General features: G+C 41.0%; 1 long non-coding RNA gene across 3 annotated transcripts; it reads left to right on the plus strand.

Annotated features, from left to right (window-relative positions):
• The first annotated feature begins 767 nt into the window (after positions 1 to 767).
• On the plus strand, positions 768 to 5,843 carry LOC105480340 (uncharacterized). 3 transcript variants are annotated; one of them, XR_011620023.1, is made up of 4 exons: positions 768 to 878; positions 1,599 to 3,102; positions 4,383 to 4,540; positions 5,721 to 5,843. It is a non-coding gene; the product is annotated as an uncharacterized lncRNA (long non-coding RNA). The 3 variants fall into 3 exon arrangements; XR_011620024.1 differs by lacking the exon at positions 1,599 to 3,102; XR_011620025.1 differs by lacking the exons at positions 768 to 878; positions 1,599 to 3,102 and adding an exon at positions 3,290 to 3,429.
• The last annotated feature ends 11,964 nt before the right edge of the window (positions 5,844 to 17,807 follow it).

Below are 17,807 nucleotides of genomic sequence, written 5' to 3' on the forward strand. Positions count from 1 at the left end.
CCATGTGACAGAGCACATGGAACGTGCAGAGTCATCTCGAAAAACGAATGATGAAGACAGTACAGGCTCTGAGTGGAGCTTTGGAGTGTAGGAAAAGGTTGCATTCTCGCCTAGTCTCCTAAAGGGTTGCCTCAGCAAGGAAACCCGGCCCAAGGAGTTGAAGTAATGAGTACGGACTCGTTGACCATTTTCCCTTCTTAATTTTAAAAATCACGTATTTTTCCTGCTGCTAGGAGAGATTTTCTGCTGAAATCTCCACTGATTTCTGATCTAGTCCATTGCCAACATGTTTGTGCTTGACTCTCATTTGGGCATATTTCTTCTGGGTCTTTTAGTTAGGATTATTTTTAGAGAGAAGATAAGGGAAAATGAAATACCTCTGTTCAGCACAGGATCCAAGTACACTGGCCTTGTATAGAAGTGCTTAGGAGAGGCAGGGATGGACACTAGAGAGGGCCCCGGAGTGGCGTTTATTCCAAGCCTGCCTAGTATCAGTACAGAGACTGCCTGTGGGTATGATAATTATTTTGAAAGACTGTGAAGAAGCAAAACGAAAAAAAAAAAAAAAACAAAAAACTCCCTACCAGATCAAAACTTCAGAGGGCAAAAGTTCAAGAGAGGATTTATTTTTAATGTTGAAAGAGAAGAGATTGTGAGTAAAATTGAGAACAGTGATTAAAATGCAAAAGCCCAGGAAGCCCAGAAGTGCTGTTTGGTTTGATGAGTGTTTGTATTTTCGCAGTCAGAAGCCAGCCAAATATACCTGCCTTACTCCTGAAAGTTCTTTCTAACTGGCTGCTAGCCTACAATAAAAACCATTTTCTACAGCTTTAATGTGTGCTGAGGAGGGGTGGGAATGTGTAAAAGAAGTCCTATGTGTAAGTAGACCTTGCGATAATGCATTATAGCATTATATTTGCAAAGATGTGTGTGTGTGCTTGTGCCTCTCTGTGCGTGTGTGTGTTTACATTCTTGTGCCTGCTTATTTGCAGATACAAGGGGCAAAGTCACAGATAAGTAGGAGCATAGCTGAGACCATAAACTAGCAGTAAAGCATATAACTGATATGAATTCTACCACTTTCTTAGGCTTCATAACTTACGTCTCTTAGTGTAACTAACTAGAAAAATTTATGTACCCCTTGCCTAAAAATGAAACCTATTTATAGAAGCCAAAAGCTGTGAGGGCCATTTATATAATTTATTACAAACCTGTCCCGTAGAAAACCAAGATCCAAAAAAGCCATGTGGCTTGCCTAAGGTGCCGAGTTGTTGTCAAAGTATTTTATTCCCCACCTGGTGGTCATTATCTTTGTCATTCTTATGGAGCTCATTTTTCCTGAGAAGATAAAAATCATGTACGACCAGCTATGGACTTTTGGTAATCAAGCTCGTTTATCAAATGTGTATTGAGCACCTGATATTTATGTGAGGCACCGTCTTAGACTCTGGTGTCACAATGATGAAAACAGACATGGTCTCTGTTCTTGGGAGGTAAAGTGAGTCTTAAAGCCATGTGAATTGGTTCTATGTATTTTGCTCTTCCTTTGAAGAAACTTACAAATTAATTGTAGCCTCTGCATCCTCCATCTGTACCAGCCAGGAACAGACAGACCAGCCTGGAAAAACCCTTCAGCCTCCACTGGAGGGGAACAAACCTTGGCCATGCACCAAGTGAGGATCTGGGATGTGGTGGCTTCCCTTCCAACAGATCTGCTTCCCACGGAAGTGACCAATAATGACACAGGACAAGATCAAAGTGCAACCTGCAGGACCATGCAGGGCATGGAGTAGATGGGATTCCCCACATTATCCTCCTCAGGAGTGATTTTCACAACAACACCATTCTCTTCAGCACTTCTTCCACCAACCCTCACGGGGAAACAGTGACTTACTGAGGGAACCATCTGACATGGGCTCTGATCCTCCTGCTTCTACAATCTGTTTTGTGGGAAAGAAAGCTTACTTGCTGCAAGTAAGAAAAAAAGTAATGGCTTTGGAGGCTTAGAAGCATCTTAAAGTATGGGCCGATCTACTACCTTTTGACGCTGGATCTGAGTTTATGCCAGCCGCAGTCGAAACATTGCTGACAACCAGCACGGAGAACTCTCATGGCTTGCAGCCTTCCCTCAGACACACTTCTGGAATTCTCCCATATCTTGAAGATGTGGAGGGAGCACAGATATAAATAATAATGACAGTAATTTGTTAGATGATCTCGCCTTTGTTCTCTAGGAAAGTAGTTCTTTCCAGAATGTTATCTTTGGAGCTACTCTTGTTTTGAAACTTTGTTTTAAATCAAACTCAGTTCTGACTGCTTTGCTTTCTGGTGAGAATAGTATTATGAGACCCAAGAATAATTCAATAAAAACACACTCGCATTGAATGTATTTTCATGAGTCCATAATGATACTCAGAAAGAATACTGCCAGAAGAAACTCATTCAAGGCAGCTAATACCAATGTCTTATTTTGACATTGTGTAACTGAAAGAAAAGTGCATCTAATGTCCTCAGGTAGAAACTATATTTCAAGGTAAGCAAATAGCTCCAGTTGACAACATAAAGCTTGAAGAATGCCAGCTAAATGTAGAAGGATGAAAGTCATAATCTTGCAATTCCTAATGAGAATGTAGATCCAGGCAAGAACTATCAACCTGTGCTTGGAGACTTTAGGGGAGTGGTTGATGGGACTTGGACATCCGTATGGTGCCAAAGTAACATGGCTGATGTGGTTCGGGTCTTCAGGAGAAAAACAGAATTGTACAATGGATGGATCAGACCACCATCACCCTCACCTAAAGGTTGATCCTAGCATCAGGAGTAGTGGGACAACAAGTTATTCCATGTCTCCTGGGGTAATGAATTCTGATGTCACAGCATCCCCTGTGATGCAGTCTAGCCAAAGATGTTTAACTTGGATCTAATCAATATGTAGATGTAACTTCCAGGAAATACAAAGGAGAGAGGAACAAGCTAAATGATATCACTGGCAAGCAATGTAGGGGGCCTCTACAGGCCACTGGCCAAGCAGCTGCAATAAGAAGCTACCCATGAAGAGACTGGAGGCTGGATTAAAAGCTAGAGAGAGGACATAAAAGCCAGGTGCAATGTGTGGTCCAGGACTGGTTCCTGGTTTGGACAAAGAAGCGCGGAAGGACATTCAGGGAAACATTTAGTGAATTCAAATAATGTAATGGCTATTACATGATATTAAAGAATGATTATTAATTTTTGGTGTGATACTGTTATTTTTTGTTAAGCAGGAAAGTGTTTTTTTTAAGAAATGCATTTTGGGGGCGATGTCATGCATGATATCTCTAACATGACACACAGCTGGACACTATGTGTGAGACTGTGATGTTCAAGTCCCCTGTGGAAAGGTTGAACAAAAGTGGACACTTAACCAACATATTTGTCAGAGACTAGCAGGTAATGTGTAATTATAAATTGCTATCAAATTACTAAGTATACATTTTGTGAAACATTTTCTAAAGTTTGAGAGTAAAGAGTAAAAAAGAGTAGCATATTTAGTTCAAAATAACGAGGAAGGCATTTATCATAGGAAGATAACAAATTTTTAAGATGTGATACATGATTTAATTTTAATATTGCTACTAGAACCTAATTTCCACTTGTCATAATGAATAATTTTTATAACTTTTCTTCACTTATTGCTACTGAAAATCTTCATCTACTAGTAAAAATCTTTCAACCACAGGGCAACTGTTATAAATTATGGTATGTCTGTATCTGAAATATTATGAAGTCATCAACAATTAAGATGTGGATTTAATATTTGGTTAATATTTAATGACATGAAAACATATTATGCCAATGTTCAGTGTGGGACATGCAACTTTATTATAATATAGTCCTAATTTTATGTATTAATAAGTGTAAATGATTTAGCCCCCACCTTATTGCTGAGAGAGAGATAAAGAGGTGCCACTTAATATAGTCCTAGTATCATTAATTATTAAAAGAAAATATAAGAGAGAAAAAACGCACATGGGAAGACAGTAAAAAACTGTTTAGCTGACCAAATATGGGTTGCATTATTGTCTGTTTTAAACAAGGGAGTAGGTTTTCTCACCACATTCAGCCAATGTGGTAGATTTTCTAACATGATAAAGAGAAACTCCCAATTTTACTCATTTCCAAAGCTGAAAGTTGAAGAGTTGAAGCCCTTTTGCCCTTCTCAGAATGACTACACTTAATTAAAGTGAGCTTCCTCACCACTAAGTACCAGAACAAATGGTGGGTCTGGAAAGGCAATTCTGCTCTGAGGAACGTGAGACAAGCATAAACCTAATGTGATGGCAGAGCTGTCACACCTTGTGGCCATCCATTACATTTCCACTGACTGTTCTTTCACTCTCCAGAAGGGTGGTCATGCCTGTGCTGCTCCCAGAAGACCCAGATCCACCAAAAGAAATGCAATCCTTCCCCACAGGCAGCATTTCCTGAGGAGAAGAAGGAGCTTCTCTAATTGTCACATGAATAGAAAATGTTGAAGAGACCTGCCTTTTTCACAGGAAGGGTAACTAGAATTCTAACCACATTGAAAAACACCTCTTCCCTCTGCTTATTGAAGTAGGATACTCAGCAACAATTCAAAAGATTGACGTTTTCATGCACCGATGAGGAACGACCTCCAAGCTTCATTATTCAGTGAGTGAAGCCAGAGTTAGAGCAACAGAGCTCACAGAATCTCACTTACACACACATACATGCTTCCACATGCAAACACGTGCACATGCACATACATGCACACACTCTTGCAAAGAAAAGATGAACACACACCAAACTTTTAATGATAAATAGGTATGAGGAACTAAGAAAGGGATGGAATAAAAGGGAACATTCACTTTTCTTACTCTACATTTCTGAAGCTTTTGGATTTTCTTTTTACAACAGGAGGTATTCATTTATTTCTTATGTAATTTTAAAAGAGAGGGAACAATGAACTCATACACTTCTGGTAGGAACATAAAAACGATACAGTCATTTGAAAACAGTTTGGCAGTTCCTCAAAAAGTTAAACAGAGTTATCATGTGACCCAGCCATTTCACTCCTAGGTGTTTACCCAAGAGAGAAAGAAATATATGTTCCTGCAGATACTTGAGCGTTTATAACAGCATTGTCTGTAATAACCCCAAATCAGCAGCAACTAAAATGTCTACAAGTCAATGAATGGATAATGAACTGGTATAGGCCATGTAATTGAATACTATTCCACAATAATAGGAAACAACTATTGGTACACACGACAACATGAATGCATCTCAAAATGATGCTGAAAGAAGCCAGACGAAAGAGCATTTGCTATGTATTACAATTTATATAAAATTCTAGAAATGCAAAGCAAACTGTAGTGACAGAAAGCAGATCAGTGGTTGAATGTGGTGAGGGGTGGTGGCGTGGTAGGAGGAAGGAATAACAAATGGGTCTGAGGACACTTTTGGGGTGATGGATATGTTCACCACCTTCATTGAGGTGATGATTTATCTGGTGTGTACAACAGCAAGATTTATCCAATTGCATACTTCAAACATGTATAGTTTATTGTGTACTAATCATAACTCAATGAATCTATAAAAAAGTAATACATGCTTAATATAGAACATTTTGAAACAACATAAAAATGAAGATGAAAAATTTAAAAACCTCTACTCTTTTGAAAAGAAAACCGTTAACATTTTGGGGCTTTTTCTTCCAGGAAAGTTTCACTTCCACCATACTGTCAGCTCTACAAGGGCAAGCCTGCCTGATTCACCAGGTGTATTCACAGAACTATGCTGGAAAAGCAAATGTGGGATAACTAAGTTTGGATAAATAAATGAATGTGTAAAATAGCCTACCCTCTTCATTTCATAGTATATAATGAGGGCTTTTTCATGTCACTAAAAGTTCTTTGAAAACATACCAATGGCTTCATACCCTTCCACTGCCTGGATCCACAGTAATTGGTTTTAGACTTGGGTTGCTTAGAGTCTTTCAATATAACCAGTAGTGCTGTAACGTTCAGCTTTGTGTATACCACAGAAGACTTGTGTTCACCATGGAGGCTATTTCACGACAATTAATGGATCCAATTAAGTAGGTTAATAATTTGGTTTTATGTTGTGCAGCTAAAAATAAGATAGTTGCAACCAGGTGAAGTGGCTCACGCCTTTAATCCCAGCACTTCGGGAGGCTGAGGCAGGCGGGTCACTTGAGGTCAGAAGTTGGAGACCAGCCTGGGCAACATAGCGAAACCCTATCTTTACTAAAAATACAAAAATTAACTGGGCATGGTGGTGCATGCCTGTAATCCCAGCTACTTAGGAGACTGAGGCAGGAAAATAGCTTGAACCCGGGAGGCTGAGGTTGCAGTGAGCTGAGATCGTGCCACTACACTCCAGCCTGAGTGACAGAGCAAGACTCAATCTCAAAAAAGAAAAAGAAAAAAAGAAAAAAACCCCTGAAAGACAGTTACATTTTTCATCTTTTAAATTAATTTGTTAATTGCCTTCTCTTTCACTCAGTTCCCCCTTTGGTAAAATGGGAGTAATAATAATATCTTCCTCTCAAGGTGTTGTTAAAATTTTAAAATATGGTGTAAAACATGGTGTAAATATGTAAAAATTTTAAAATATGGTGTAAAAACTGCTTATGACAACTCTGGCAGAAAGTAAACTTGTAATGATGGGCACTTCTGGGCCATTCTTGTGGCAGAACTATCCTTGGCTCCTGCCAAATTCCCGCAATTCAAGTTTTTTTTCTTGTACCTGCTAGTCTGGACACATCCATCAACCTTGCTTGAAGAATCTTTGGGTTGAGTTGGAATTAAAAGGCGAGGCTGGAAGTTTATATTGTTAGTATTTAGCACTTCTTTAGAAAACTCATCTTAGGCTGGGCACCGTGGCTCATGCCAGCACTTTGGAGGAGGAAGCGAGAGGATTCCTTGAGCCCAGGAATTCAAGACCAGTATGGGCAACATAGTGAGACCTCATCTCTACAAAATGTCAAAAAATTAGCTGGGCACGGTGGTGCATGCCTGTAGTCCCAGCTACTCGGGAGGCTGATGTGGGAGGATCACTTGAGCTGGGGAGGTCGAGGCTGCAGTGAGCTGTGATTGCACCACTGCACTGTAGCCTGGATGACAGAGCAAGACCCTGTCTCAAAACAACAACGACAACAACAAAGAAAACTTATATTAGCCAAAGATAAATGTCAGCCCCATTGGAATGGGTTCCATATTCTGTCTCTGGATAGCTCTGGTGATGAGAAGGAGTCAAGGGCAGCAATTTTCTTTCAAGAGGATTTTCCCCAGCTTTCTACTGAACTTGTGCAAGTGAAACTTGATTGAAACTACTAGCTTCGTAGAGTTGTGGTAGCAAACCATAAATCATTCTGGGTTCCCCAAGAAGTTTTTCAAACCTTAGCGAGCCAGGTGACTCTTAACAAAGCTGTTTCATTAAACAGTTTTGAGTGAATTTTTAGCCAAGTTCTGGTTCTAGATTCTCAGCATTTAGCAGAAATGTTTAGCGAGTTACTCATATACACACATGTAAAACTTTTGTTCACTTAGATCAACAGAGAGAAAAATGAATATGTAAATATGTATTGAGTCAATATCTGCAAATATAGCTTTGTTTAAATAATAGGTTCTCGTTTTATAGTTAAGAAAAGTGAGGTTTAACAAGATTGAGTGACTTGCTCAAATTCTCAGTAAGTGGTAGAGGGGGTAAACCCAGCTCTCTCTGATTCCAAAGCAAGTATATCATCTACATGATAGAAAATCACAATAACAGCTGATATTTTCCCCACACATTACAGTTACAAGCCTCTCTGATACACTGTCTCATCAAGCCCTTACAGTCCTTCTCTGTTCAGAAGGCTACCATGGGGCAGGCCTTCTCCCCACACCTCCCAATCGTGGATATAAGACTCTCCCTTGACATCAAAATGTGGTCCTGGCCCAGCATCATGGGTATTGCCTGAAAGCTTGTTAGAAATGCAGACTCTCAGGCCCCACCCCAGACCTACCGACTCAGAATCTGTATTTTAATAAGATCCCCACTTTGAAGAGCATTCCCACCAAGTCAGCTGTCAAATGCACACATGATGGCCACAGTGGAGGTACACAGAGTTGCTGAGAAGGCAGAGCATCCCTCAGGCTAGCAGGTCTTGTTGACACTGACTGAAGCGCTAAAGACAGTGCATGTGTATGGGCGGGAAGGGATGGCCAGAGCATGAGATCACAAAGATCACCACCGGCATTGCTCAGGGATGGAGGACCATGGATAAAGGCCATTAGCAAGGTCAGTCCTGCTGTGCGAGGGGTGCACAGGAATCCAAGCCTACTGATGCTGTATGTTTGTTATGGGAAACCCTTGGGATGCTAGATTAAGCAGAATGTAATCAATTTTTGTTGTTCATTTCGTGAAGACCTTTCCAGAAGCAGGAAAAAGAAGATGCCATGGCCTTCCAGTCATGCTTGCTTAAAGCCATGCTTGCTTGCTCTTCTATATTTCATTTAGAAAACATGGTCAACATTTCAATGAAGTAGTGGCTGGATGTTATCCTGGGCCCCCAAGTTCTGCCCTCCCTAGCCTGGGATGGGACACAGCTATAAGAAGGAGCATACTTCCTCTGGTTCACCTCTAACTTTTAAGGGAATGCAGCCAACTCTAATCCTACACTCGCTTGTTTCACTGATGTGCCCCTCCTTTGTGGAAGGTACCTGGAAGCAGTTGGGTAATGTCTGCAGATGGCCGGGCATGGCCTTTGTAGGGAATGATTCATCTCTTTTTTGAGCCATAAAATCCCCATCTTATTGAAATAAAAAGAAATTCGGGTATGTCTGGTCCAGAGAAAAGAGGTCATCCCTGAATCTGGGACATCCAAGATGACACCCAAGATGAAAGATGATGTCATCATCAATCCTCTGGTTTAAAACTATTTCCCTCAGGATTGCAATCTGGTTCCTCCAGTGGGTCTGCCCATGGAGGGAGAGAGAGTGATTATGTCAACAAAAGTACTCGAGTTCCCATGACATCTACTTTTGCATTTTCCTCCAACTTTCCATGTCTTTTTGTCATACAACACTGCCTCATTAGATGAGGGATATAAACTAGAAAGTTGTAATGAAGATGTTTCTTGAAATGATTTCTGCAGACCAGCAACCTTCCAGGCGCCCCACTGTCTCTCCACTGCTCGCTCTCAAGCTCAACCTGGCAGGAGGGGCAGGGTATCATGTTACAAGGGTGCTCATGGGGGCATGCAGAAAGCTATGTGGTTTGGGGTCAGGAAATCAGGTGCCTGGCTGTCACAGACCCAGCCATCACCACCAAGTCAGGTGTCTCTTGGTTTTCGCTGCTTTAGAATTATGAGTTGACAATCAGATGGCACAGAAGCCTGGAAACTAAGTTATCAGCTAATCAGAAAGGCTTGCTTGCATGTGGTTCAGACATCCTGAGGTGGTAGCACAGTGTGGCATAGGGTGGAAATTGCTGTCCTCAGGGTGAGTTATGGCGTCTCTGCGTGTGTGCACATGTGTGCGTGTGTGTTTGTGGTTGAACACAGAGAAACTATCTTTCTTCTTAAAGATCAGATGAATAATGAGTGTTTTGACAAATGGGATGATTTTATAATAACGTCTAAAGAGAAGTAATTGTATATTTGTACAAATACAAAGCCTACTTAACATTTGAGGCAAGCGACAGATTTTCCAATGTTATTCAACAGATAGAAATACTTATAGGAATCCTAAAATATTTACTGTTAATTACACAATTAAGCAATTTATTCTTGAAAACACTCTCATAGTAAAGCATTCAATGATTACAGACAAACAAAACGTCTCCTTCACCACCTTCCACCACCCACTGACTTCTTCCAGGGGCTAAGCACCATGGCTATTTGGATATTAATCCTTCCAAAGGCTCTCTCTGCACTTAAAAACATGTGTATGTTCCTAGACAAATGGATAATGTTTGAGTGCTTTGTTTCTATCAGAAATGCCATCATATTGAACATACCGTCTATTATACAAATTGCTTTGTTTGTTCAGAAACACGCCCTGGGGATCTTTTCATGTTAGTGCATGTACATCCACATTAATTCTTTTAAATGGCTGCATAGTATTCCATAGAATGAAAGTACCATCCTTTATGTGATCACTGTCTCCTTGATGAACATGTAGGTGGTATTTCACCTTCACCCACATAAGCAAGGCAGCTATGATCTTTGTTACAATGCCTCCTTAAAGAAATGCATTGAATTTCTCCAGAAGGGATGCCAGAATGGAGTTGCTTTGCTACAAGGAATGCAAACTTTGTATCTTAGCAGGTATTGCTATCATCTCTTTCCAGTGTGGCTGAACCCATTTTTGCACCCTCGGGAGTGGGTGAGAGGCCATGATTCCCAACGCCAGTCCTTAATATTAAACTCATAATGATTTGTCTATTTGAAGAGAAAACATTGTTTTTATTTAACATGCATTTCCCTACTACTAGCTAGCTAGAGCACCTTTTCATATGTTTTTCCCCTCATCTGGGAAGAAAACTTTTGCACATTTGAAAAATGTGGGTTATCTTTTTATTTTTTTTTTGCAGGAGCAGAACTTCTTTTCTAAGAGAAATTGCAAAAAGCAAGTAGCTACATACTAGACATTTTTCTTTATTTCAGAAAGTCATAAAAGCAATGGCTTGCATAGAAATAGAGAAAAAAAGGCTGTGGTGTGTGTACGTGCATGTTTTTTTTTCCATAGAGTGACGCTAACACCCACACACCTTTAGCAAATGGAGTGAAGCCCCCAAAGATCGCAAAGGCAAAGATGAAAGACAAAGAAAAGAAAGGCAGTTCTACTAGGCACTTTATAACAAGAAAAGCAACTTGCAACTAACATCTGAAATCTGGATTCCATGTTCTGCAGAGGGCTTTGTTTGCTTCCTAGGGTCAACTACTTCCTGTAGAAATCCTTTCTACAGCAGGAGCTTGGGATTTGGCTGGTGTTTATCAGTTGCCCACGTAAAGAAGTGATGTCAGCCTGTGGCCCCCACCTGGGGTTATCTAAGGGGCTCATCGCTTACTGGTACTGACTGAGACTGAGGAGCAGCCAGGTGGCAGCAAGGAATGGCAGGCCTAGGCTCATCAAATCACCCTCAACCGCAGTAGAATTTATCACCACAGTGCATCTCTTGGGGGAAAGCTGAAGTCTGGGAGCTTGAGAGAATTAGGTGTAAGAATGAGGGGTGCAGAGGGGCCAGAAAGGAAGGAGAAGGAGCTCCATCCTCTCTGGAGTTGGTTCTGATGCATGCGGAGGAGGCTATGGAGCAAATACAAGTATAAACCCCAAAGCTGGGCTGTGGTGTCGATCAGAGAACTCGGGGTGTGTGGCACACACGTTTAAGCTTCTGTTTAAATAGTGTTTTAAAAGATTGGCAAGGGAGAGGTCCAGACATTTTAGAAAACATCTGTGGGGTAGGTTGTGTTTCCACTCTTTGTGAATGTGGCTAGTAAGCTGAAACTCTCACTGAGGAGATGCTAATTTATGAGCCCAGTGAGATTTGCAACAAACCAGCCCAGGAATAGAACAGGGGATGGGTTGGTGAGCATGAGGGCTTCCTGGAGGGCTTGTTGAAGTGCAGATTACTGGGCCCCATCCGTAGGGTTTCTCCTTCATAGGTCTGAGGCACCTCACAGCTCTAACAAATTTCCAGGTAATATTGATGCTGCTGGTCTGGCGCACACACTTTGAGAACCACCAGGCTAGCGATGACTAGCTAGAGAAACTTTTAGCTGGGGAGACAACAGATGCTGTGACCTTTTGTAGATAGTTTGTGGCTGTGGTCTCTTCTCAGGCTGATGGGGGAGGGGATTGCAGATAATCAGAGGAATTGAGAAATGCTTTTATGACAAAGTTTTCAGATGGCAGATGAGGAGCAATGTTTGCCTGAAGTGCTTCTAAAGGCAAGTGAGGTTGAAGTAGGGCTGTGATGTCTTAGAAAGAGTATTCTAATCTAAACTGAGGGCCAGGGCCAAGATAAGATTAAGTATTAGTGAGAAAAAGAGCATATTCTACCCTGGTACTTTATTTTAAAATTATTAAGGAACTTCACTTGTAAAATCAAACTAATAAATACCACGACCACAGCTAAATGAAGATAAATAAGACTTAAGACAAACTTGTTCCTTGTTCTACTTTCCCCACTTCTAGTCCTATTCCCCAAACCAATTTTTCAAGCTTCTCAAACTTTACTGAGTACACAAACCCTGGGAATTTGTTAATGGCAGATTTGATTCAGTGGGCCTAGGGCAGGGCCTGAAATTCTGCATTTCTAACGAGCTCCTAGGTGATGCTAGTGTTGGTCTATGGGCCATGCATTTTACTGGGAGGTTTTAAATAATTCTTTAAGCTGTGTGTTTTGGTAATCAATATTAGACATTCTTCATTTATTTCCTGTAATAATTTAAGAATATTTCATTTCTACTCCAGCCTTACTTGCCTTCCCATCTTTACATTACAGTTATATTTAGTTTTTTTATTAATATTAATAAACACTGCTGCAGTATAGTGACTGTAACGTTGTTCACTGCATAGTAAAGCAGTGAACTATTATAATTCATTTCTCATACAGCCTTTTGTTTTTCCTGGAGTTTCTAATTGTCTTTATTTTCTTCTTACAATGTCTTGCTCATAATAATCCTGTTTCCCCTCTCCCCTCGATAAAGCTCACCGTAACAGCTCATCTGTCAAGTCCTCTTTTGTCTGGAAGACCTCCATCTTTCCACAAATTCACACCAAACTAAACCAAACCAAGCCAAAACAAAACAAAACCTCTTCCTGCCTCTGAGCATTCCACGAGCTGTTCACTCCTCCTAGGATACCATCTCCTCCCTCCTATAATCTTCCCCCACAGGCGTATGTGCCACCTGTTGAAGTGTTACTCATTGCTCTGATCTGATATAACCTTTGTAATCAGTTTGCTTCCCTACCACCATCAGTAGTGATGGCTCCCTCTGCTTCCCTTTATCTCATTTATTCCTCCATCACATGTGCATATGCATGCATACATGTATATATATATATACACACACACATATGGGGGCCTCATCCACTCACTAATTCTACAAGTACTTATTAAGAGTTTACTACATGTCAAAGATGTTTCTGCCTGTCTCACCATCTCCACTTTCTTTCTTGCTATTAGTCTCTTCCATCTTCATTCTTCATTAATATTCCCTTTGCTTTGCTTCCTATGCATCCCTCTCTTTCCTACATCTCTATTTTGGGAGATACATTTCTCTAAGGGTCCACAACTATTTCATGAAAATGATAGCCACTGAAAAAATCTGCATGCTTTCAGTGGTCATTTAAGGTTGTGGGGAGGTGAAGGGATGAGCATTTTGATGTTATACTATGTTGCTCTCCTGTGTACCTGCTGCTAAGTCCTTTATTTAATATATGATCATGCAACAGGTATGTGTGAAGGATGTGGACATTTTGCTATGGGGAGTGTATCTTTTAGAATAACTTCTTCTTAGGGGATGCTCTGTCCTATGGCTTTGAATGGCTCTTCCTTCTCATACTTCAGCTCTGAGAATAAATGTCACCTCATCAGAGAGGCCTTCTCCCATCTGAAGTACTCTATTCCTTCCTCTTCCCACCACTCAGCCATCCTCTATCACATCACCCTGTTAGGTACATTAATTTCATTGATGTCTCCAACTAATAGTATCCCTGTATCTATACCCTTTGAAATTGACTTTGTAGTTCTTCCCATTGAGAGGTGGTGTCTGTCTCCCCACGCCTTGAATCTGGGCTGACTTTGTGACTTGCTTTGACCAATAGTATGCAACAAAGTGATGGTGTGGCAGTTCTGAGCCCAGACCTTCAGAGTCATTGTGTATTTCTCTCTCTAGAACCTTATCATCATCACCATCTGTCCAAACCCAGACTAGCCATCTGGGGAATGGGAGGCACATGGACCAGTGCTAACACCATCCTGTACAGCTAACCCCTAGTTAACTTTCTAGCTGGCTACAAACACCTGGGCTAGCAGGCCCAACTGAGGTCAGCTAAGGTTAGCTGAAGAACTTCTCAACTGAGCCCAGCTTAAAGTACAACTTGTAGAATCATGAGCTAAATAAATAATTGTTGTTTAAGCCACTACATTCTGGAACAGTTTGTTACGCAGCAATAGCTTACTGATACATCCTGTTTATTTCCTTTAGAGCTCTTATCACTGTCTAACATTAGCTTCTTTATTTGTTTACTTTTTCCCTCTCTCTCCCTCTGAAGTGAGCTCTATGAGCTCTATCAGGATATGCCCTTTGTCTGTTTGGTTCATTACTGTATTCTTAGTATTTAGAATAGTGTCTGACTGTAGCAGGTGCAAAATCAGTTTTGAGTAAATGAATAAATGAATTAACATACCATTTGCAAATGCTTAGTGTGTTGCTGTGTATCAGGGGGAGTATCTAATAACTGAGTTAATGGAAGAAAAGCAGAATTTTGAATTAGTTCTGGATTCAAATCCTGACTCTAGCACTTATTAGCTATATGACCTTGGACAAATCCCTTGATCTCTCTGAGTTTCAATTTCATTGTCTATAAAGCATAAACACAAAAGTAATATCTGGCCAGGTGCAGTGGCACACGCCTGTAATCCTAGCACCTTGGGAGGCCAAGACAGGAGGAGTTCAAGCCCAGGAGTTCAAGACCAGCCTAGGCAACATAGTGAGACTCTGTCTCTACAAAACATACAAAAAAAAAAAAAAAAAAAAAGAAAAAGAAAGAAAGAAACAAAAGCAAAAACAATATTCATCTACATGGTGGTTGTGAAGCTCAAATGTGAAAATTATTTTGTAAATTGTGAAATATTGTACCAATTTTATTTGTTGTTTTAAGTTTGACACAGAGTAGAAGGCATTTTATTCTTTTATTTTTTGGTTCTCTGGGTGAAGAAATGCCCTAATGTAAATTTTTAAATTTGTGGAACAAAGTGTCTCTTTAGAGGATGTGACTTATATAAAAGGAAGGGGAGGAAAAAATTATGGCCTTTGAAATTAGTTGAATCCCAGCTACCACTACTGTGTGATCTTAGGACATTTGGTTAGCTGCTCAAAGACTCAACTTGCTTTTCTAAGAAGGATGCAAAGTCTCTTATAACTTATTATGGGATTTGAATAAGATAGAGTTTGTAAAACTCTTGGCACAAACTCGGTGCTCAGTCCATTCACTTGCTTTCTCTTTCCTGGACGAGGGTGAGAATCACAGTCAAGTGAAGCCTGAGGCTCTTGACGCTCAGGGACATAGGACAGCTCAAAGGCTTTGGGATGTTTAAGAAGGAGGGTTGTGAGAAGGAGGAATCCAGGGTAATTTAGTGAGACACACCTTTCATTTGGTTGGATTCGAATGATGTTCCTGCGTTGGTCATTTACTGGATTTCTCTGTAGTGTTTAGAAATGAATTCTTTTCATAACAAAAGGATGAGCATTGTTGCTTTGGCACCGTGTGAGTGCCAAACTCACAGATTACAGCAATCCTAGGAAATAGTTATTAGTGTCCCTGTTTTACAAAAGAGAAATCTGAGGCTGTGAGACACAGACCACCCTGCAAGCAAGTGTAGAGCTGGATAGACCCCAGATGTAATCATGATACCCTGACAAACTTCAGTAGAAAATACCTCCACTGAGCATCGCCATGTGCCAGGCGCTGGCTTGACTCTTTCCTGTATTAGTTCTTTTTCCTCTCACAGCAATCCCTTGAAGGGAGTAGTATCGTTCTATTTTATAGATACGGAAAGTGTCTTGCCCAGGGTGACCTAGTAAAGCACAGTCTTGACACCAAAGCCTGTGATCCTGGCTCAGTTCATACGTGCCCATTCCTGGAGATGCAGGGTGGGGAAAAGTTCAAGAAATTTGGTAGATGGTAGAAACCTTAAAATGAAAAGAGAAATGAGCTAAATCTTTGAGGTGGAAAGGAAGGCTGGACCTGGCTGGGGTAGTCGCAGGACTGGGGAGTGGAAGGGTAACTATTCCCCCAGCCTTCCTCCGGGCTCTCTTCAAAGCCCCCTGGACACAAGACAGCAGGGATGGAAGCTGAGACAACAGCTGTCTCTTCCTTAGGTCATCTCAAATATAGGGCGAGAAAAGGCTTCCTCAATGCATATCAGAGGAAGAGAAAAGTAGGAGGGGATCCCAACTCCTGCAACCCAAGATATAGCGAATAAAATACGTGAAACTATTGAAAAACTCCAAGTTTAAAAGATACTGAATAGACCTCTTTCCAGTAGGGCTTCTCAGGACCTGAGTGCTGCTTCGCCTTTTTTACAAAGAACCTCCCTTTTTTTTTTTTTTTTGAGACAGAGTTTCGCTCTTGTTGCCCAGGCTGGAGTGCAACGGCACAAGCTGGGCTCACTGCAACCTCAGCCTTCCGGGTTCAAGCAATTCTCCTGCCTCAGCCTCCCGACTAGCTGGGACTACAGGCACACACCACCACACCCGGCTAATTTTTGTATTTTTAGTAGAGACGGGATTTCACCATGTTGGTCAGACTGGTCTCGAACTCCTGACCTCAGGTGATCCGCCTGCCTCGGACCCCCAAAGTGCTGGGTTTACAGGCATAAACCACTGTGCCCAGCCACAAAGCACCTCCTTTTGCTGGATACCTGCCCACAGAACTCTGTTTGGGAGGGCTGCTAGGCATTGTTTTCATTTTTCTTTGGCAAATTTTTTCCAAATATGGTTAATACTGAAAATTGGACTGTTATTTCTAAGATGAAACTCCATGAGTAATCTGAGTCCTGTGGTGGGGTCTTTTTTTAAAAGCATAATTTATTTTATTTATCAGTTTTTTTTTTTTTTTTTTTGAAACAGAGTCCAGCTTTGTCGCCCAGGCTGGAGTGCAGTGGCTCAATCCTGGTGCACTGCAACCTCTGCCTCCTAGGTTCAAGTGATTCTCCTGACTCAGCCTCCTGAGAAACTGGAATTACAGACACCTGCCACCATGCCTGGCTAATTTTTGTATTTTTAGTAGAGGCGGGGTTTCACTATGTTGGCCAGGCTGGTCTCAAACTCTTGGCCTCCAATGATCCACCCACTTCGGCCTCCCAGAGCGTTGGGATTACAGGCGTGAGCCACCATGCCCAGCCCGTTTATTAGTTTTTAACTGACAAATAATAATTGCATTTATGGGGTACAATGTGATGTGTCTACATTGTGAAAAGATTAAATGAAGCTAATTAATATATTCCTCACCTCACCCACTTATTTTTTTTCGTGGTGAGAATGTTTAAAAATCTATTCTTTCACTAATTTTGGAATATACAAAACATTATTATTAACTATGGCCAGCACCAGCCTGAGGCCTGAAGATTTCCTGTGGGTTTCCATTGCAGGGGCCTGACCTTTTGATGTGATTGTTTTGATGTGGCCATTTAGAAACTGAGGCTATTTTCATGTAGCTATTTTGATGCTATGGAAATTTTCTGACTCTTCAAAAACTAGCCACTGAACTTTCAGCTTTTGAAAAAATGATCAAGTGTTAATATACTATAGGGCCAGGGAGGGCAGGAATTGGCGCCATAGAAAAAGTGAGGCAGAGCGTGACTAGGGGATGGGGCCCGATTCAAATGTACATTTCTTATTTAAAAAATTAAACATGTAAAGTTCTGATTTTTAGGGTCACAAAAGGCCCCCACGTGAAAAAAAAAGCCCCTCTATGAAAGACACTGTTAAGAGAAGGAGAAGACAAGCCCCAGACTGGGAGAAAGTATTTGCAAAAGACACATCTGATAAAGGAATTTTATCCATA

This window comes from Macaca nemestrina, chromosome 2, assembly GCF_043159975.1.
Source record: "Macaca nemestrina isolate mMacNem1 chromosome 2, mMacNem.hap1, whole genome shotgun sequence".
In the NCBI taxonomy this organism is placed as follows: Eukaryota; Metazoa; Chordata; class Mammalia; order Primates; family Cercopithecidae; genus Macaca; species Macaca nemestrina.